This window comes from Sarcophilus harrisii, chromosome 4 (assembly GCF_902635505.1).
Source record: "Sarcophilus harrisii chromosome 4, mSarHar1.11, whole genome shotgun sequence".
NCBI lineage: Eukaryota > Metazoa > Chordata > Mammalia > Dasyuromorphia > Dasyuridae > Sarcophilus > Sarcophilus harrisii.
Window position 1 is genome coordinate 46106284 of NC_045429.1, and position 23020 is coordinate 46129303.

The window sequence follows — 23020 nt, forward strand, 5'->3', positions numbered from 1 at the left end:
ATTGAGAAGAAGCAAATTTTTCATATCGATCATAGCACAATCTTGCTCTTCCTGTATGCAATGTATTTGTGATTCTGTTTGTGCCAATCTGTAATGGGCTGAGGCTTGAGTTGATGCACTGTGGTCCCAAGCATATGAGGCTAAATAATAATTGGACTATACTCTATTGATATATATGCTTGGAGAAAGAATGGGCCCCGCCCACTCTCTGTGCAAATCCTGATGTGTTGTATAGGAAATGGCGATTTTGGTGGGTGGAGGCAGAGGGGCAGGAAGAGAGAAGCGGAGAGAGACTGCTCGCTGGGTTCTGCTCTGGTGACTGCTGGTCTCATGGCTTCTGGTCTGTCTGGCTTCTTGTGTCAGTTCCCTTTTACCTCTGATCCCCTTCTACCTCTGATCCTTCTTCATCTCTACTGAGAATAAAGATTGAAGATTTTCCCCTAACCTGAATTCCTGACTCCGACTGATTTTAAAATACACGGTCTTCACACCAATCAGCATCAGTTCATGCAAATTTTTCCAGGGCTTTATAAATTAGCCTTGTTCATCATTTTTTATAGAACAATAATGTTCCATTTCATTCATACACCACAACTTATTTAGCCATTACCCAACTGATGAGCATCTTCTCATTTTCCAATTCTTTGCCACCATAAAAAGAGATACTATTTTTTTTTTTTTTGTACTTTTCCCTTCCTTTATGATATCCTTGAGAAACAAACTCAATAGTGGTACTACTTTTGGCATAGTACCAAATTGTTCTACAGAATATTTGTATCATTTCATAATTTCACCAACAAAGCATTAGTGTTCCAGTTTTTCCACATCTTATCATATATCATTATTTTTTCCTATCATCTTAGGAAGTCTGAGAAGTTTGAGGTGTTACTTCAGTTGGTTTTATTTGCATTTCTGTAATCAGTAGTGATTTGGAGAATTTTTTCATATAGTTTTCATCACCTGTGAATTTTTGTTCATATTCTTTGACCATTTATCAATTGGGGAATAACTCATATTCTTTTTGTTTTGAATTTTGATTGAAATTTGATCAAAACAGTTTTAATTGATTAATTAATTAATTTATTTATATTTAATATTTTTAATTTTTTATATTTTAGAACTAAGAATTTTATCAGAAACACTGACTGTAAATTTTTTCCCCAGCAATGTACTTCCCTTTTAATCTTGTGTGTATTGGTTTTGCTTGTGTAAAACATTTTCAAATTAATGTAATCAAAGTTGTCTATTTTGCATCTATAATTTTCTCTAGTTTTTCTTTAATTATAAATTTCTCCCTTCTCCAAAGATCTGATAGGGAAATTATCCTTTGCTTTCCTTATTTGTTTATGGTTTCACCCTTTACCTCCAAATCATATACCCATTTTGACCTCACTTTGGTATGAAGTACGAGATGTAGGTTTATGCCAACTTTCTGATGTATTATTTTTCTGTTTTCTCAGCAATTTTTGTGAAATAGTGAGTTCTTATTTTAGAGACTGGAGTTTGAAGGTTTATTAAAAACTACATTACTATAGTCACTAATTATTGTGTTATGTGTGTCTAACCTATTCCACTGATCTACTACTCTATTTCTTGGCCTATATCAAGTAGTTTTGATAACTGCTGTTTTATAATATAGTTTTAGGTCTGGTAGTGTTAGGCCACCATTCTTTGTATTTTTTTTTTTTTTTTATTATTTCCCTTGATATTCTTGCGCTTTTTTCCTTCCATATGAATATTGGTATTATTTTTTCTAGCTCTATAAAATAATTTTGGTAATTTGATTGGTATGATACTGAGCAATTCAAACAATCTTGGTAAAATTGTCATGTTTATTATATTAGGTTAGCCTATCCATGAACAACTGATTATTTTTCCAATTGTGTAGATCTGATTTTATATGTGTGAGAAGTCTTTTGTAATTGTGTTCATATAGTTCCTGGATTTGTCTTGGCAGGTAGATACCCAAATAATTTATTTTACTACAGTTATTTTAAATGGAATTTCTTTTTCTATATCTTGCTGTTTGGCTTTTTCAGTAAGATATAAAAAATTGTGTGGATTTATTTTAGATCCTACAACTTTATTAAAGCTGTGTATTATTTCAAGTAGGTTTTGGGTACTTTTCTAGGATTTTTTAAGTATATCATCATATTATCTGCCAAGAGTGATAGTTTTATTTTCTCATTGCCTCTTCTAATCCCTTTAATTTCTTTTTCTTTTCTTATTTGCTAAAGCCAAAAAATCTAGTACTATATTGAATAATACTGGTGATAATGGGCTTCCTTGTTTTACTTATAATCTTATTGGAAATCTGTCCAACTTCTTTCCATTACATATAATGCTTGTTCATGGTGTTAGATACTTACTGATTATTATTTTAAGGAAAACTCCCTTTATTCCTATGTATTTTGTCAAAAACATTTTCTGCACTTATGAGATTAACATATGATTTTTGTTGGCTTTGTTAGTGGTATGGTCAATTATGTCAAAAGTTTTCCTGATATTAAACCATCTCTGCATTCCTGGTATAAATTCCACTTGTTTATATTGTAGCAGAGTCCTGCTGGTAAGTTGTTGTAATCTTTGCTAATATTTTATTTAAAATTTTTGCATCCATATCCATTAGGGAGATTGCTCTATAATTTTCTTTCTCTGATTTGGCTGTTACTAGTGTAAATATCTATATCATATTTATGTCATAGAAGGATTTTTGCAATTTTTTCTTTACCTATTTTTCCAAACAGTTTACATAGTATTGGAATTAATTGTTCTTTAAATGTTAGTTAGAATTCACTTGTAATCCTTCTGGCTCTAGAGCTTTTGGGGGGAGAGTTCATTGATGGTTTATACAAATTTCTTTTTCTAAAATGGGACAATTTAAGTAATTTATTTCCTCTTCTAATCTGGGCATTTTTTTTTTGTAAATATTCATCCATTTCAATTAGATTGCCAGACTTGCTGGCAGAAAGTTGGGCAAAATAGATCCTAATTATTGCTTTAATTTCTTTTTCATTTGTGCTAAATTCATTCCTTTTATTTTAATGCTCATAATTTGATTTTTTCTTTACTTTTTCTTATCAGATTAGGCAATAGTTTATTTTGTTGTTGATTTTTTTTATAAAACCAACTTAGTTTTGCTAATTAATTCAATAGTTTTCTTACTTTCAATTTTATTAATACTTTGAATTTCACAATTTCTAATTTGGTATTTAATTAGAGGGTGTTAATTTCTTCTTTTTTTTTTAGCTTCTTAATTTGCACAACCAGTTCCTTGACCTCTTCTGCCTTTATTTTATTCATGTAAATATTTAGAGATATACAATTTCCCTTAACAACTTCTTGAGCTGCATCCCATAGATTTTGTAATGTTTTCTTATTATTGTCATTCTTTTTGGATGAAATTATGGATTGTTTCTGTGATTTGTTGTTTGATCTGCTCATTATTTAGAATTAGATTGTCATTTAAAAAAATTGCCTTTTAGTTTATCTTTTCCTGCCCCTTTATTAAATGTAATTTGTATTGCATGGTGGTCTGAAAAAGAAGCATTTACTAATTCAGTCTTCCTACATTTGATTGTGAGATTTTTAATGCCCTAATACATAGTTAATTGTTATGTAGGTACTGTGTGCTGCCAAGAAAAAGGTGTATTACTTTCTGTCTCTATTCAATTTTCTTCAAAGGTCTATCACATCTAGGTTTTCTAGAATTCTTTTAACCTTCTTAATTTCTTTCTTGTTTATTTTTTAGTTAGATTTGTCTGATTCTAAGAGGTGAAGATTGAGGTTCCCCCACTAATATTGTTTATCTCTTCTTATAACTGGCTTAATATCTTCTCTAAGAGTTTGGCTGCTCTACAACTTCATGCAAATACATTTAGTATCATTACTACTTTGTTGTTTATGGTACTTTTAACGCAATATAGTTTCCTTCCTTATATCTTTTAATTAGATCTACTTTTACTTTTTCTTTATATGAAATCAGAATGCTACCACTGCTTTTTTTTGGCTTCAGCTGAATCATAATAAATTCTGCTGCAGCCTTTTGCTTTTACTCTGTAGGCATCTCTCTGCTTCAAATGTGTTTCTTGTAAAAAAAAAAAAAATATATATATATATATATATATATATATATATATATATATATATTAGAATTCTGATTTTTAATCCATGCTGCTGCTTGCTTCCAATTTGTGGGAGAGTTCTTCCCATTCCCATTCATAATTGTGATTGCCATATTTGTATTTCATATATATATATATATATATATATGTAAAAAACTCCTATTTCCTCCCCTGTATATACTTTTGCACTCTCTTTCCACCCTGTCCCTCTTTAGCAGTGGTTTGTTTGTAACCTACCTTACCCACTCTCTGCCTTATCTTCTATCATCCCTACCCCTTCTCTTACCCCTTTTCTCTTAATGTTTCTGCCCTCCTTTCTATCTATTCCCTCCCTTTTTTCCTCTTTTCTTTTCCTACTTTTTATAGGTAATATAAATTTCTATAACAACTGAATGATTAAATTATTCCATCTTTGTGACAAAACTGATGAGATTAAACCTCAGATAATTCTTTTCCCTCTCCCTTCTTTTCTTCTATTATAATATACTCTTGTGCCTCTTCATGTGATCTAATTTGTTCCATTAAATCTCTCTTTTTCTCTTTTCCCAGGACAGTCCTTTTCCACCCCTTAATGTTTTTTCTTTGATATAATCATATCAGAGTCCACTTATATCCACACCCCCCTTTCATGTGATACTGTTTATAACTGCCCCAATAATAGATACATTTTTCAAGAGTTACATATATCATTTTCCCATCTAGGGAAGTAAACAGTTTAACTGTTGAATAATATATATTTTCCCCCTGTTTTCCTTTCTATGTTTTATCTTGAGTCCTGTGTTTGAAGATTAAATTTTCTGTTTAGTTCTGTTTTTTTTTTCCAATAGAAATATTTGAAAGTGTCTTACTTCATTGAAGATCTACCTCTTTCCCTGAAATATGATGCTCACTGTAGTTTAGTAGTTAATTCTTGCTTGAAACTCCAGTCCTTTACCTTCTGGAATATGGTATTCCAGGCCCTATTATCCTTTATTGTAGACACTGCCTGCCAGAACCTGAGTTGTGTCCTTGAAACTTGAATTGCTTTTGTCTAGCAGTTTGCAGGTTTTTTCCCCCTTGAGATTATAGTTCTGTAAAGGGGCAACAATATTCCTTGTAGTTTTCTTTGTAGGATCTCTTTCTGTAGGTGATAGATGGATTCTTTTAATGACTATTTTATGGAAACAGTTTTCCTTGATGATCTCTTGAAGAATGTTATCCAGGCTCCTTTTTCTGGTCATGGGTTTCAGGCAGATCAATTATTTTTAAAGTATCTCTGCTGGATTTATTTTCCAGGTTGGCTGTTTTTCCAATTAGCTATTTTACATTTTCTTCAATTTTTTTCAATCTTTTTTAGTTTATTTGACTAATTCTTGATGGCTCCTTTGCCCTGTTTTAGTTTTTAATGGGTGATTTTTTTTAGTTAACTTTTGTAGTTCCTTTTCCATGTGCTTAATTAATTGTTTTTTCAATGTTTTGTATTTTTCAATGGATCTTCTTTTTTAGTTTTTTTTTTTTTTGGCATTTTATCATTTGTGTTCTTAAGGAATTGGTTTCTACAGTGGATTTTTTTTTACATTTGACTTATTTTATTTTTAAAGGAATTGCCTTCCTTTTCCAAGTTGTTGACTCTCTCTTGCATACCTCTCTGTTCTTTTCTCATTTTTTCTTCTACCTCTCTTATTTGCCTTTTGAAGGTCTTTCTGAGCATTTTCAAGAAGCCTCTTTAAGTTTGAGACCAGTTCTATCATTCTAAGTTTGCATCTGTGGACATTTTCTTATTCTGTAAGTTGGTGTTTTGGTCTTCCCTGTCATAGTAATTTTCTGTGGCCAAAATTCTTTTCCATTTCTTGCTCATTTTCTTTCCTTTTTTTTTGGTATTCTCTCTGTCTTTCTTTCTTTCTTTCTTTCTTTCTTTCTCTCTCTCTCTCTCTCTCTCTCTCTCTCTCTTTCTATCTATCTATCTATCTACCTATCTTTTTGTTTGCAGGAAATATTCTGGTTTCCAAGAATTTGCCTTCTGATCCAGTCCTGGAAGTTGCTCCACTGCTCTACTCCTGTACTAACCCTATTTCTGCTTAGGAATAGGGTCTCAGTTGCTCTTCTGTTCTGATTGAGATTCTTTCACTGACTTTCCCAACTCTGTCTGATGTGGCCTAGGCTCAGTGAGAGTTTCTTGAAGTTTTTGCAATCTCTCTTGAACTGGAGAGTGGTTTCATTCCATCAGACTATTCAGAATCTTTGTTTCATGTCATTTTTGAGAGAAACTGAGAGAGTTCATCTGGCTTCCAGATCTTGTTTCAACCCCTATAGTCCATAAACATGCTTTTAAGGACTTTTTCAAATCCATTCTTCTTTATCACAACAGAAACATCAAAATTTATTGTTGAAATTTTTTCTCCTGAGTGATACTAACTGCCTAGCCCTGCTCAGATTTAATCCTTGTTTAATAAACAAGTACATTTATTTGAATGTTGATTGATTTTCCTTTTTGGCAGTGAATTTTGACCAGAATAGTGGAATTTACAGATTTTTGAGGTAATTATTCCTTCAATTGAGCTAAAATTCATCAAGGCCCTTTTGTTTTTATTTTTATTTTTGGCATTTCGATGATTTTTTGTGACATATTCTGGTCATAAATGATCCATATTCTGGTCATAAAAAGAAAAATGACATAAAAACACAGAAAAGAAAAGCATCTTTTCTAGCTATATAAATAACAGGGTCAAAATATGAGAATCCAGTAACATAAGTTTATCATCTTTTCTTGGAAAAGGCAACATTTCTGATGAACTTAGCGTGGATATTGAATATCACATTTATCTCTCTCTTTTTTTGTATATTCCTCATCTTTTCAGACCTTAAAGTGCTCTATGTAGTATATCATCATTATCATCATCATCATCCAAAAAATGTATACTAAAATTTAATTTCATGATGCAAGATGTAACAGATGTTGCTTTAAAAAATTATTTTCTTAAGCCATTCTCTTATTTTTTTACATAAGCAAATTTAATACATACCTTAACATTTCTTCCAAACGGTCATGTCTAAACTTTTCTTTTGTTATGGATACATTATTTTTCCTTTCTATTTTCAAAGAAAATCAACCAATTTGCAAAAGAAATATAAAAATATTTATTAGTCAAATATTGTGTTTCCTAAAGACTTGACATACAGTGAAGAGTACAATGGTCTAAGTATTTATGGGAACTCTCATTATAATGGGGAGAAGCAAGCAATTATTTAGGATTCTATAAAATATAAATGCTGAAAATAGAAGATAGACTCAAAAAGTAAAAGACAAAATCACCTCCTTCAGAACATAGGACTTGAAATGAGTATTTTTTTTAAATAATTGAAATGAGTCTATTTTTAAGGAGCCAAGTGAAAACTATGGACTGACTGAATGAAATTATTTTATTTAAGCATTTGGTATGTTTTACACTGAAAAAGGATCACAGCAAAAATAAAATAAAAAAGTTGAAAGTTACTGTTCTCAAGGAACTCACATTGACATGGAGGAGACAACAATTTCAAGAATGATGATTTTTGAGATATGTTGGGTTGGCCCATAAAATGTTCCAGAGTTCTAGCATTGCATAGTCAGTTAATAAGGATTTTTTTTCCCCCAATGGAAGGTTGATGCTGAAGGATGAATGACCAAGGACAGAAGAAAATATCAGTTTTCATCCTTTGACTTCATAGAGCAAAAAATAGCCAGCTCTTAAGTGTTATAGAAGCAAGTAAAGCATTTTCCTTCAATGGAGATTTTTTATATTTTCATTTTATCTTAATCATCATTTTCAAATTTTGCAAACAGGCTGAGCTTTGATATGTAGAATATTAAGTTTAAGCATCAAATTTAATTGAAAAGAGTTTCACTTCTCTCCATAGTCATATTATAATCTCTGAACACAGAGGATAAAGGATTATTTTTATATTTTCCTTATCTGTTGGAGAATTTATCTTAAAGTATGTGTGTCAAAATGCAAATATAAGCATCATTTATGATAACTAGTTGACGTTCTTTAATATTATAGTGAATATTGTAGCTTAGCACTGATTGAATAATACCTAAGGTGTGAATAGAGAGTATAAAGGAGTAAATTTAACTTCCCAGTAGTCTGAGATGTGATACATATTCACTCTTATCCTCTGAGGAGTCACCTACAAGTAGATTTTCCTTTACTTTCCTTTACTTTCTGGTATGGTAGGATTTTTTTTAAATTCAGATTTATGGAATCAAACAAGAATTTCCATGAGTACAATAAAAAAAGATTATACATGAAACTCCAAATTTACAATTTACCATTCTTTTCAATTATATAACAAAATTATCAGGTAAATTTCTTTTATTTTCTTGATATATGAAACAGCATTCTTCATAAACCAATGTTCCTTTCACAGATTGCAATAATTACATAATTACTGTCAAGGAGAAACTGTATTGACTGAAGGAAAAACAAAAACAAATACTTTATTACTAGAGTGAAATATAATGGCTCAATGATATGTAATATGATATTTGAAGATATTAAATCAGATAAATTTTGAAAATTTTTTCATGAAGCAATTAATATTTTAGCATTTGGAAGAAAAGGACTTACTAAAAATGATGGGAATGTAAAAGAATACTTCTGAGAAGATAATGAAGAAAACCACTGAAAAAACTGCATGATATTTCAACTCTTAAGCCATATAATGTAGAAATAATTATTTTTATCATAGTTGTAGATCCCCTTTTATAAAAGAAATGAGGAATATGTTTTTTTTTTTTCACAATCACTGGACAAAGTTTAGTTCTTCTTAACAATTAAAAATAGTTTTAAGAAAGTGTCAAGGCCAAAGCCAAACAAAACAAACAAGTAAACAATTAAGTAACCAACCAAACAAAAACTCTCCATAGAATTGTCCAAATTATTTGGATAAAAAATCTCAATAAAAGCTTTATTAATTGTTATCTGGGGACCTTTAAACTTTTCCAAGGTTGATTATTCAATGAGCCTGTGAGGGAGCTTAAAGACCAAGTACTTCCTCACTAGGAATTTTAAAAAAATATATAAGCAATAATCTTGGGATGAGAAGAAATTGATAGTACATGATACTTCTCTGTAGGAAAAATGAAACAAAAGAAAGCAAAACTACAATGACAACAACAAAAACAGCAGTTGAAAGCCAAAAATCACTATGAATTGATAGGAATATAAAAGTCTAAAATAAAAATTTTAAATATGACACACAGAAATATTATTATTTAACACAACTGCTATTCAATCAATCATCAAGGTGATTGTATTAAATAATGCTATTAGAATAAATAACAGACTAATAAAATAAAAATTATTATTTTAACTTTGTTCCATGAGGTGATTGCATTACATCTATAAAACCACTGTCCTATTCCGATCGAAGTGTATTTTCTCAAAGATAGCTGTTATCATGTGCGTAGTTCTCCTAGTTATGCTCACTTTATTTGCATCAGTTTATGTAAGATTTCCCAGCTTAATCTGAAATCATTCTAGTCATCATTTCTTTTTCTTTCTTTTTCTTTCTTACATTTCTTTTTTATTTGAAAAACTAGAATAAGAAAAAATACATATATATATATATATATATATATATATATATAAATTTATAGATTCAAAATATATAACAATAAATTACCAATTCAAGAAAGTATATATATATTAGTAGAAGAAATTATATTAATGAATCTTCATTTTTTCTTTACTTTCCTGCCAATAGTTCTTTTGTTCTGTGTTGTGCACTTTACTTTATTCTTTTTCTCCTTCATCCTCCCAAAGCAAGCAATAGTTAATAAAACATATATTTATGCATACATATGTAGATATATACATACATACATACACCCCTTCAAATTCACACACACACATCTTTTCTATCCCTGCTGATTCTTTGCTTTAATTCTGCTCCTTAATTTGCCTTGATGTTTCTTAATTTACCTGCATCCAGGATTCCTCCCTTGTCTTCTTCCCTCACCCATATGTCAATTCCCCCCCCCCCCAGTTCTTTATAGATTTCGGAGGGTGCTATGCCCTTCATGGTATATATGTAGTGTTGCCTATTAAATCCATTCCTTGATGTGAGTTCAAGACTATGAGCCCTCCTTCTCCCTCTAATGCCTCTGTGTCTATTCTTCCACTGTACCACATTTGTGTAACATTACCATTTTTACATTAACTGTGTCAGTCTTTCTTTTCAGCTACCCTATTGCTGATGCTGGGTGGCTTCTTGTCACAGCTGTTCACATTTCCATTGTGATCCCCCTTCACCTCCACAAAAAATAAAGATTGAAGATTTTCCCTTAACCTGAATTCCTGACTCCGGCTGATTTTAAAATACACGGTCATCACACTATACTTTTTTGTGTATGTGTGTGTGTGTGTCTGTTTTATTCTAAGACTTTTATTCTTTCACACATGGCTAATATTTGTAAAGTTTTCTTTATGATTTGATGAAAAAATAACTTTATTCTTTTGCATTTAGAATTATTTTAATTTTTCTACTTAAAGTTAATTTTAAATTTTATTTATTTTATTATTATTATTGTTTATTTCATTTAGATTTATCTAGTTCTGAAAGGCTAAAGCTGAAGCTGTTCACTGTTTATTCTGTATCTTCTGAAACTCATTTAACTTTGTCTTTAAGAATTTGGCTGCTTTGAGTTTTGGTGTATATATTGACATTACATTATTATCAATAATATCTTTTAACAAATGTAGTTTCTCTGCTTATACTTTTTTTTTTAACTTAGGTCTGTTCTTTCTTTTTTTCTGATTTTATGTTTGATATAATTGTTTTCTTTCTTTTTAACCTCAGATGAAGCATTTAATATTCTGCTTCAGCCCCTTATTTTATTCTATGTGCATCTCTCTGTTTCAAGTCTATTTTTTATAAACAAAGATTATACATGAAACTGCAAATTTACAATTTACCATTCTTTTCAATTATATAACAAAATTATCAGGTAAATTTCTTTTATTTTCTTGATATATGAAACAGCATTCTTCATAAACCAATGTTCCTTTCACAGAGTGCAGTGATTATATAATTACTGTCAAGGAGAAACTGTATTGACTGAAGGAAAAACAAAAACAAATACTTTATTACTAGAGTGAAATATAATGGCTCAATGATATGTAATATGATATTTGCATCAGTGTTTCAACTTTTGTTTTTGTCTACATTCTTTCTTCATCTGCTATCCCTTCTATCGCACATCTCCTCCCCCTTTCATTTTCTTCCCTTCTTCCTACTCCCTTGTAGGGTAAGAAAAATGTCTATCCCCAGTTGAATGTGTGTGTTATTTCTTCTTTGAGCCAATTTTGATGAATATAAGGTTCTAAAGTTTCCCACCACTCTTATTTTCTCCTCCTTTTTTTTAAAGCTCTTTTTCACACCTCTTTTACAGGATATAATTTTCCCCACTCATTATCCCTTTTTGTACATCCCTTTTTCTCATCTTTTAATCTTGTTTTTTTACAACCATCCCATCATAATTAGCTCACACTTGTGCCTTCTGTCTGTCTCTAATAATAATAATAAAATAGTTATCGCTATTGCATTTTTTGCATTTTTCTCTAAGATCTACTACTAGTTTGCCTTAAGAGCCTTGCAATCCAGACCAATACTCATTCTAGTGTCACTTCTACAGGTGATCTCCTAAATTGTCATGGGCTAGAAATTATTATTTCATCCCAACTTTTTGCTGGATCTACTTTTTTAGATTTTTATTTGGATCATTATTCTAAAGTTGTTTTGAAAGTTATTTGGACAAATTAAGGTGAATTCCTGTTACTCTTCTATCTTTAATGCTCTACCCACCCACAATATATATTCTTATACCTGAAGTCTATAATTGTCATACTGAACCCTGACACCCTGCCCTGTGAACTCTCCAAGAGGTAACTTATGAATGAGGCATATTGTTTATTCAACATCTGTTGTGAACACTACCTGAGAAGCTCACATCAACTTTTCCCCCCTCTTTATCAACCTGCTAAAGAACACATAAATGAAAGGCAAAAGGAATTTAACTAAATTAGACAGAAGACTATGTGAAAAGAAAGGAAGATTCCTTCATCCTAAAAGAAAATTTTCACCAATAAAATAGCATATAACAAATTGAAAGAAGGATAACATACAATAATCAAACATAGCCAAAGAGTACACATAGAGTTGACTAGTTTTCTTCATTGAGATAATCTTAATATTCTTGTTGGATGACAAAAGCAGCTTAGTGGAGATATTTGAGTGTGTATGTGTATATGTGTGCATGTCTGTGTGTGTGTGTTTGTGGGCTTGTGCTATTTTAGCTCTTTTCTGATTCCATATATTAACCAATTAGACTTTTTCACCTAACTTTAAATTGTATTCACCATTTGTTTGGAATTTGTTTTTTTCTCTTGCTGTTAACTCTGTTCTCATTCTTAAACTGAGTTATAGTTGAGAAATTATTCTATTCCTAACATACTCCTAGCTTATTGCTTTGCTCCCTCAAATCATTCCAGAATTTATACTTGGCAAAAGTGCAAAAGAGTTGTTAGAGCTGTGGTGAAGAGAATATTTTCAAATCCCAGAATTCTGCTGGCCAGTAGTTAGGATGTATACATATTAGTCCCAGGGGATTTGATAGAGGGATACTTTTGTCTTACCTTCAAACTAAACTGTTGTACTATCTTCTCCCTGCAAAATGAGGATGATATTCAACATTTGTTTTTCTGTCATTGGACAAATGTCCTCTTTTACTCATCAATTTAAAAACAATTTAAACAAACTACAAGGCATTTTCTTTCCAAAGAAGACTTCCATTCTGATCTAGTCTTCAAACTAATGATTTCACTGTCCTTTTGGGAGCTATTATTTCCCTGAACCATTTACTCCTGGTTATAGCTGTTACTTTTCTTGAAAGTTGACATGGAAATCATAACACAACTTTCAGGTTGATATAAAAACTTTTAAATTCCTCATTAGTATTAAATTTGAGGGGGATTGTAATTGAAACTACATTAATTTTAAAGATAAAGAAATTCATATATTTATAAATTTAAAATGGTAATATTTTAAAAAATGTTTAGTAAAATGAATCATAGGAAAAATTATTCCAGTTTATATGAAAGGAAAAGGCCAAGATCTTTTTGAAGAAGAAAAGTGTGATACTTCAAAAGATGCAATAAGTTGGCATCCTGGCAAAATTGATGAGATAGATGGAAAAGAAAGTGATCATGACTATATTCCATTATTTTCACTAATGAGCAACAAAGGTACATTATTATTATCAGTTAAGGAAAACTGAAGATAAGGGAATATTTTAAATAAGCTACATCTTTCATCATAGTGCAGAAAAGTATAATATATATTGATATCTTCTTAAATTATAATGGATTTTCCATTAACTTCATTAAAAATGAAATAGCTTCTTACCTCTGTTTTCTTCACCATGAAATTGTCATTCACCATTTGCATTGATTTCAGAAAATATTTCTAAATTGTGCACAGTACAGAACATATTCACAGGGATTTAAGGAGAAATAGCATAATTTCCCATTTTTTTAACATTGAAGTATAAAAAACAGAGTTAATTTTCTTTTCTCTCTGCAAATCACTCACAGATTCCATAGAAGTCAAAGACTAATATTTATTTTTATTCTGTTTTCATTCTTTGGGTGTCTCTCACACATTTGAAATCAGGGGAAGTTTTATTTGGGAAAGACATCATTTAAGTGTAAAAAGAATATGGTACATTAGATTTGTTGGGGGGAAGAAAAAGCAAGAACAACTAACTTTCAACCTTGTACAAGGAAGAGATATTTGTCTGATATTTTATGTAATGAAATAAAAGAGAAACAAGGGAAAGCAAAAGAAATCTCTAATGATAATATTTAAGTAGGACACACATACCTATAATTGTATTTGAATGTGCATGTATGTATGTTTGTGTGTGTGTGTGTGTGTGTGTGTGTATATACCTTTAAAGACACAGAAGATAGATTGTTGGTACTAGAATGAGAATGATGAGCTCAGACATTCACTAGCTGGGTGACTCTAGGAAATTCACTTAATCCTGTTTGATACAGTTTTCTCTAAAATGAGCTGGAGAAGAAAATGTCAAGTTACTACAATATGTTTGACAAGAAAACTACAAATGGAGTCAAGAAGAAACAGTCAAGACTGAAAACAGTATGCATATATACATATATATATGCATACTGTTTTCAGTATATATATATCTATATATATATATATATATATACATACCTACAAATGTGTAGATATACATACATATATGTGTTTGTGCTTATATTTTTATATATGTAGGTATCTGTATATGTGTATTTGTCCTTCACTTTCAAAAAGGATTGATGTTATCACAATGTTTAGATGAGTGCACAATATGTTTTCATGTAGATAATGAGTTCAACAAAAGTTTGAAAGTCTCTAATATAAATCTGGCATTAGTAATTCATTAGAATATTTTACAAGATGGAGAGAAGTCAGGAAGTTGTCTGAGCTCCTGCCAGTTTTCCTTAGAACCAACACTGAATCAAACACCTAAGTAATTCTGGAGTGACAGAATTCACAAAATAATGGCAAGAGACAATTTTTCAGCTTAAAAAATTTAGAGGGACTTCAGGAAAGTTTGGTCTCAAAAGGGGAGCAAAACCTAGCATGGGCATGGGGCAGGAAATCTAATGTGAGGATTTTTTCCTCAGCACAGATCAATAGTTGAAACCCCTCAATGCTCACTCAGCAAGCCAACTGTAAGGTCTCTAGCCTCAGCACAGAAGACAAATCATGAGTCCCAGAGCACAGCACAACAGGCTGGACTATGCCAGATCAAGCCAGTGAAGTAGACAAATAGTTAACACCTCCTGCTCCTGGGCAGAAAATCTGCCCCAAGGCCCCTCTCTCCCAGCCAAAAAAACCCAAAAAACCAACCAAACAACCAACCAAACAAACAAAAAAAAAATTTGAGACAAGGTCCTCTGTGTCCTACCAAAAAAAAAAAAAAAAAAAAAAAAAAAAAAAAACTCAACTTGGAAAAAAAAAGCATAAAAACAAACAAACAAAAAGTTTTAAAGTAGAATTGACCAAATGGAGAGATCAAATAAAGCTAATTGAAGAAAATAATTCTCTAAAAATTAGAATTGAAAAAATAGAAGCTAATGACTCTATGAGACACCAAGATGCAGTCAAATAAAATAAAATAATGGGAAAAAATTAAAGAAAATGTAAAATACTTCATTGGAAAAAAGAGCTGACCTGAAAAAAATAGATGCAGGAAGATAATTTTAAAATTATTGATCTGCCTGAAATCTAAGATTAAAAAAAAAAAAAAAAGCCTGGATAATATCCTTCAACAGATCATCAAGGAAAACTGTGCTAATTTATTAGAACCAGAGGGTAAAATAGTCATTGAAAGAAGCTGTCAGTCATTTCTGTAAAGAAATCCCATAAGGAAAACACTAAGAAACATTGTTGCAAAACTCCAGAAATATAAAGGGAAAAATGCTGCAGACTGCCAGAATAAAACAATTTAAGTACTGAGGAGCCATAGTCAGTATTACCAGAGTTTACAATGTGCTATTTACAAGAAACACATTTGAAATAGAGAGATTCACACAGAGTAATAGTAAAACATTGGGAGAGAATATATTATGCTTTAGCTTAAGTAAAAACAGAACAAAAACAAAAAGCAGGATGACAATCCTGATCTGAAACAAAGCAAAAGCAAAAATAGAGCTAATTAAAAGAAATAAGGAATTCCTTCCTTATCTTGCTACATATTGCTAAAAGGTACTATAGACAATGAAGTGCTATTAGTACTTAACATATATACACTAAGTGGAACAGTATCCAAATTCTTAGAGAAGTTAAGTCAGTTACAGGAAGATATAGAGAGCAAAACTACACTAGTGGGTCACTTAAACTCCTCCTTTCAGAATTAGGTAAATCTAAATACAAAATAAACAAAAATGAAGTAAGAAGGTAAATAGAATTTCAGAAAACAATAGATATGATAGACCTGTAGAAAACTGAATGGGAATAGAAAGGAAAATGACTTTTTTTTCTGAGTGGTACATGGCATCTTCACATAAGCTGTCCATATTTTAGGACACAGAATCTCACATTCAAATGCTGAAGAGCAGAAGTATGAAATGCATCATTTTCAAATCATGATACAATTTAAAAAAATATGTGTAATAAAAAGCTGTGGGAAAATAGGTCAAAAATAAATTGGAAATTAAATGATTTAATCCTAAACAATGAGTGGATAGAAACAATCAATATTTCATTCAAAAGAATGAAAATAATAAGACAACATAGCAAAACTTTTGGCATGTAGCCAAAGAAGTCCTTAGGGAAAGTTTTATATTTCTGAATTCTTACATGAATAAAATAGAGAAAAAAAGAGATCACTAAATTGGCATTCAACAAAGAAAAAACAAAGAAGACAACAAATTAAAAAAATAGAAGTGCTGAATGAAAATTAAAGGAAAGAATAATACAAGCAAAAGAAAACTATTGAATTAATAAATAAAACTATGATTTGGTTTATGAAAAAACAGTAAGTTTTTGGTTCATTTGATTAAAAAATAGGAAAGAAGAAAATCAAATTACTAATATCAAAAATGAAAAGGTTTAACTCACCACCAATGAAAAGGAAATTAAAACAGTAATTAGAAGCTATTTTACTCAAATATATTGTAATAAATCTGACAATCTAATTGAAAGGAATGAATATTGACACAAATTATATGTGTATGTGTGTGTGTGTGTAAATGACCCAGATTATCAGAAAATAAATAAAATATTGAATAACCTCATTTGAGAAAATTAAACTATTAGTGAACTTCCTAAGAAAACTTTAGGAAAAAGGGATTTGCAAATTAATTTTGCCAAACATTTAAAGAACAATTAATTCCAAAACTATTTAACCTATTTGGAAATATAAGTGAAGAAGGAATCCTGGAAATTCCTTTTGTGACACAATTATGATGTTGATATCTAAACCAGGAAGAGCCAAAAGAGAGAAAGAAAATTATAAACCAATCTCTTTAATGAATGTTTATACAAAAACTTGCAATAAAATATTAGCAAAGAGATAACAGCAATTTATCATCAGAATTACATATTATGATCAATTTATGCCAGGAATTTAGGATTGGTTCAATGTTTGAAAAACTATTGGCATAATTGATCATAACAACAATAAAACTAATAGAAAGCATATGATTATCTCAATTGATGAAGGAGAAAAAAAAACTTTTTGACAAAACAGCACCCATTCCTATTAAATACACTAGAGACCATAAGAATAAATTGAACTTCCAAAAAATGATAAGGAGCATCTATCTAAAACTGTTAGCAAGTATTATATGTAATAGGATAAATTTCCTGATAAGAGAACCATTAAAACAAAGATGTTATTTATCTCCAGTATTATTCAATATTGTATTAGAAATGTTAGATTAATCAATGAGAAGAAAAAGAAACTTTTATTAATTTTTTTTAATTTTTAAAACATATGCATAAATAATTTCCAGTATTCACCCTTGCAAAATCTTATGATCCAAATTTTTTTTTTGGTCCCTTCTCCCTCCATCCCCAGATAGCAAGTAATATAATATATATTAAAGATGTGCAAGTGTAATTTTTCTACACATATTTCCACAATTGTCATGGTGTACAAAAACAAATAAAACAAAAAGGGAAAAAAAAGTGAAAAAGAAAACAAAATGCAAATAACCAACAATAAAAAATGTGAAAACAATATGTTATCTCAGTCTCCACAGTCTTCTGTCTAGGTGCAGATGGTTTTCTTCATCATGAGACCATTGGAACTGGTCTGAATCCCCTTGTAGTTGAAAAGAAACATATCTATCAGAGTTAATCATTGTATAATCTTGAAGATGAAAAAGAAATTAAGGGAATTTTCCTTTTGTTTTTGCTAAGGAAATGAGGAAATAAAACTATTACTCTTCTGATGACATGATAGGCTACCTAGAGAAAACTAGAGAATCATAAAAAAAATGTACCACTTGAAATAATTAAAATTTTTAGCACATAGTAAACTCACATAATTCCTTGGAATTTTTATGTTACAGACAAGGTCCAGAAATAAGAGATAGAAAGAGATATTCCATTTAAAATGACTGTAAATAATATAAAATATTCATGAATTTATTTGCCAAGAAAGCATATGAACACAGTTACAAAACACTTTTCATACAAAGAAAGCAGATTGAAAAATATTATTTGCTCATGGGTAATCTGGCCTAAAGTAATAAAAATGACAGTTCCAACTAAATCAATCTATTGATTTAGTGCCATATCAATCAAGCAGGAAAAAAAAATGCAGAGCTGAAAACAACAAACTTCAACAAGAAAAAACACAAAGTCAAGAATATCAAGGGAATTAATGAAAAAGAAGTGCAGAGAAAGGGAACCTACCTGAAATAGATATAAAATTATTTTAAAGAGCATCAGTCATCAGAACCATTTGGTACTGCCTAAGAAAGAAAATAATAGACTAATGGAATAGGTTAGGTACAGAAAACACAACAGTAAATGACTCTTCAGCAGTATACTGTTTGATAAATCCAAAGACTTTAGCTTCTGGAATAAAAATTCATTATTTGACAAAAAGTTCTAGAAAAACTCTTAGTATGGCATAAACTCCACATAGACCTATATCTTACATCTTATAGCACAATCAAATCAAAATGGTTTCATGATTTAGACATAAAGGAAAATCTGTGAGCAATTTAGGAGAGCAAGGGTTAATTTGCTTATCAAATCTTTGGAGAAAGGAGAAATTTATGACCAAAGAAAAAGTAGAGAATATTATGAAATGTAAAATAAATCATTTTGATTACATTAAATTAACAAGCTTTTGAACAAAGGAAACCAATGCAGGCAAGATTAGAAGGGAAGCAGAAAGCAGGGAATTTTTTTTTATATACTCAGTGTTTTTGATAAAGGGGTAGTTTATAAAATGTAGAGAAAACTGAGTCAAGTTTATAATGATATAAGTCATTCCACAACTAATACATGGTCAAATACTATGAACTCATATTTTCAGATGAAGAACTAAAGCCAACTATAGTTATACGAAAAAATGCTTTAACTTTACATTGATTGTATCAATGAAAATTAAGACAATTTTGAGGTGCCACCTCATACCTCTTAGACTAAGACAGAAAAGCATAATGATAAATATTGGAGGAGATGTGGGAAAATTGGGACACTAATGCATTACTGGTGGAATTGTGAACTGATCCAACCAAGACAATTATAGTAGACTTGGAATGGGAGTTGCCATCCATATGCAGAGAAGAATTATAGAGCCTGAATGCTAATCAAAATATAGTATTTTCCGTTTTTGTTGTGTTTTTTTCTCTCACATGGTTTTCTTCTTTTGTTCTGATTTTTCTTTCTAAACATGACTAATATGGAAATCTCTTTCAAATATTTGTTCATGTAATAGTCTATATTGGATTGCTTGTTGTCTTGCAGAGGTGGTGAGGGAATAAAGAGAGAAAACATTTGGAGCTCAAAATCTTATGGAAATGAATGTTGAAAAATATCTTCATATGTAATTGGGAAAAATTACCATTAGGTGGAAAAAATTAAAAGATGACATCTGAGATGTCTTTATCTAAGGATGTGTGCAACTCATATTTCCTTTGTGTTACTCCAGTTCGGTTTTGCTTATGGAGTAGTGTTCCTTCTGGCTGGTCCTATGCCCATATCACCCATATCTCACAATCAGTACTAAAGTTCTTCAAATAACTTTATATACACATATACAAATATGTATACAGGTATGTGTGTATATATATGTATATTCAAGTATGTGTCACAATTTTTTGTGTACCTATATTGTTAGAGTTGTTTGTTCACCTTAGAAGTTTACATCAAATTCCTATCCTTTCTCTGATGATAAAGTCTTTGGAATGCAGAGATGAAGTTTTTTTTTTTAATATTGGAACTTAAAATTGATTTTCTATAACTTATTTAGGGAAAGAGTGAAACATTTTAGACTAAGACCAAGATACTCGGTAAAAGAACCAAGAATGAGCAATAAAGAAATGAACTATAGATGGGCAAATTACCAAACATTTAGACATTTAATCCATTTTTTCTATAACTTTTTCTGAGAATTTCTGAAGCTTTTAGCTTCAGAGACCTCTGTGATTTTAGTTTATAGAAATTGGAGGTTTAATCTTCTAGAAAATGTTCATTGATTCATTAGACTGTCATTTGCCAGACCTGCGGAACCCTGGTGTACCATTCACTGTGAATGAGGGATCTGTGAGGAAAAATGTCCATGCTACTAGAACTGTTTATTCCTCAAAAAGTTACATATGAAGTTATCTAGTCTAGTGATATACTCCAAACCCTTGAAATTTTAATTTCATATTTCTTTGAGGGTTTCATCATCTTTCAATTTACCAGTTAACAATCTCAAACTCTTCCTTGACTTTCCATTTTCTCTTATCCTTTGTATATATTGTAAGTTAACAATTATTCTCGATTCACCCTTTCTATAACTTTCTACTTCTTTCCACATTTCTACTCAAAAGGTCCTTAATCATCCTTTATCATCCTTTGTGTGACTTACTCTCATTTTCTTCTAACTTATACAGTTTCCTCAATTCCCTTTTTTGTCCATTTTTCCAATTTGATGATAATTTGAAATGACTAAAATCTATGTTTCATTTATCAATCCCTTTCTCAAGTAGCTTCATTGCCTTTTTGCCTGTAGGATCTACACTACGATAGTAGAATGGCTGTTAAATTCTGACTACAGGATACATTTTAACTTTTTAAAATCCTTTCATATTTTATGAAATTTCACTTCCTCTATCACATTATTTGTTTTTCTACCTTTATGTTTTTGTATAGGCTAGCCCCTGTATTTGCAATAATCTCTTTCTTCTTGATCTCTGAAAATCCCATTTTCTTTAAACCTCAGTCTAAATACCACCTTTAATAAGCAACCTTTACTAATGCCCCCAGGGGATAGTGATACTTTTGTAAATATTTTTCCATTTGTTTAATGTGTAGAATTGCAATTGTGACATAATATATAAAGAATTAGCCCTTAGGTTTATGATATTTGATATTTAAAATAAGCCTTGCCTCTGATAGATACTAGTTATATAACACAAGGCAAGTTACCTAAGATCTCTTTGTCTCAGAAAATGCTCTATGACTATAATTTGCAAAGAAGATACTGATTTGTTTCTGGTAAAAACTGGGCTGCCTACTTCCTTCAATTGTACCTGCAGTAGACCAAGAGGAGATAGCACACATCTCTATTTTTTTTTTTTATGAAAGACATAATTCAAATTTAGGAAAAGACAGTAAGAATATTTTCAGGTTTAGCAGGTAATCAAGGATAAGTTAAGATCTATAGAAAGGGAAGGAATACTAACATTAACATGATTACCAAGAGAAGAGTATACATGAATATATATATATATATATATATATATATATATATATATATACACACACACACACAACACATGTAAATAACTGACATTCAGATATTGCATGGATAAATAAATCTACTGATTCTGAAAATACACATGCATAGCTTTGACTATGAACACATACCAACTTGCATACATAATAAATGTGTATACATATATGTATGTATCTAATGATAGCCATCTCTAGAGCAGGGGGGAGAGAAGAAAAAAAGAAAGTTAGATGACAACTTTATTATGTTTAAAAGGAAGAGCAAATTTTACATAATTGATTTGCAGTTTCATGACAATCATCTTTTTTCAATGTATTTTATTATATTGTAGAAATGCTTGTTTTATAAGTTTAAAACAAAATAGATAAAATTTAAAAAATTTCTAATTTAGACAATGTTTACTCTATGAGCAAGAGTCTAATCAAAATCTCAAATATCTACTTGTGTCTGTAGATGTTTATTCCCAGCTATATCATTTTTGGCTCTATATCATCTCAATGACTACTACTATCTCTAGTTCCATGTTTATCATTTCTATTTCTATATCTCCTGCCTTTCTCTATTTAGCAAGTATAAATGATGATCCAAAATCATTTTGCAGTTTTAAGCTATTAAAGCTTAAAATAGTATTGAGACTTTTAGGGATATCCATATAAATATATGACCTATTATTTCACATTTTTATGGAATTTTCAGAAGCCATACATGTATTTGTTTTTCACTTATTCATGTCTGCTCTGAGATTTTCTTCCATAGGCAAATAAAGAGAATATAGATATAAAGGTTAGCTATAGACATTATCTACAGATATATTGTATATAATTATATTAGCTAGCACTTATCTAACCTTTAAGACTAAGTTCTTTATATATGTCATCTTATTTAATCCTCATAATAACTCGGTGAAGTACATGGTTTTATTAGGCCCATTTTGGATATGAGGAACCTGAAGCTGAAAACAATTAAGTGATTTGCCTATAGTCACAGAGTCAGGATTCAAATTGATGTCTTCCTAACTTTTTGTCCATTGCTTTGTTTACTATGCCAATTAGTTACCTATTCTACCTACCTACCTACCTATCTTTTTATCTAATCTCTAGTTGTTTATTACTTATCTATACACATGCATGTATACATATGATACATTTACCATTATTTTAATACTTCAGATACCTGTAATTCTGTAGGTTTTTATTTCCCAATCTGTGATCAAGTGGTAAAGAAGGTTAATTGGTGTTGGATGTAATACAATATTAGTCTGGTCCTCAAAGTATTTTCATTTTAGAATGACCTTCCAAAACTCTATTTCTACTTTACAAGAATTATGATATAGAGATTTACCTTCATATGATGACTTAAAAACTCTCTCTCCCCTTTTTTTCTGTCTGACAGCCTTTAT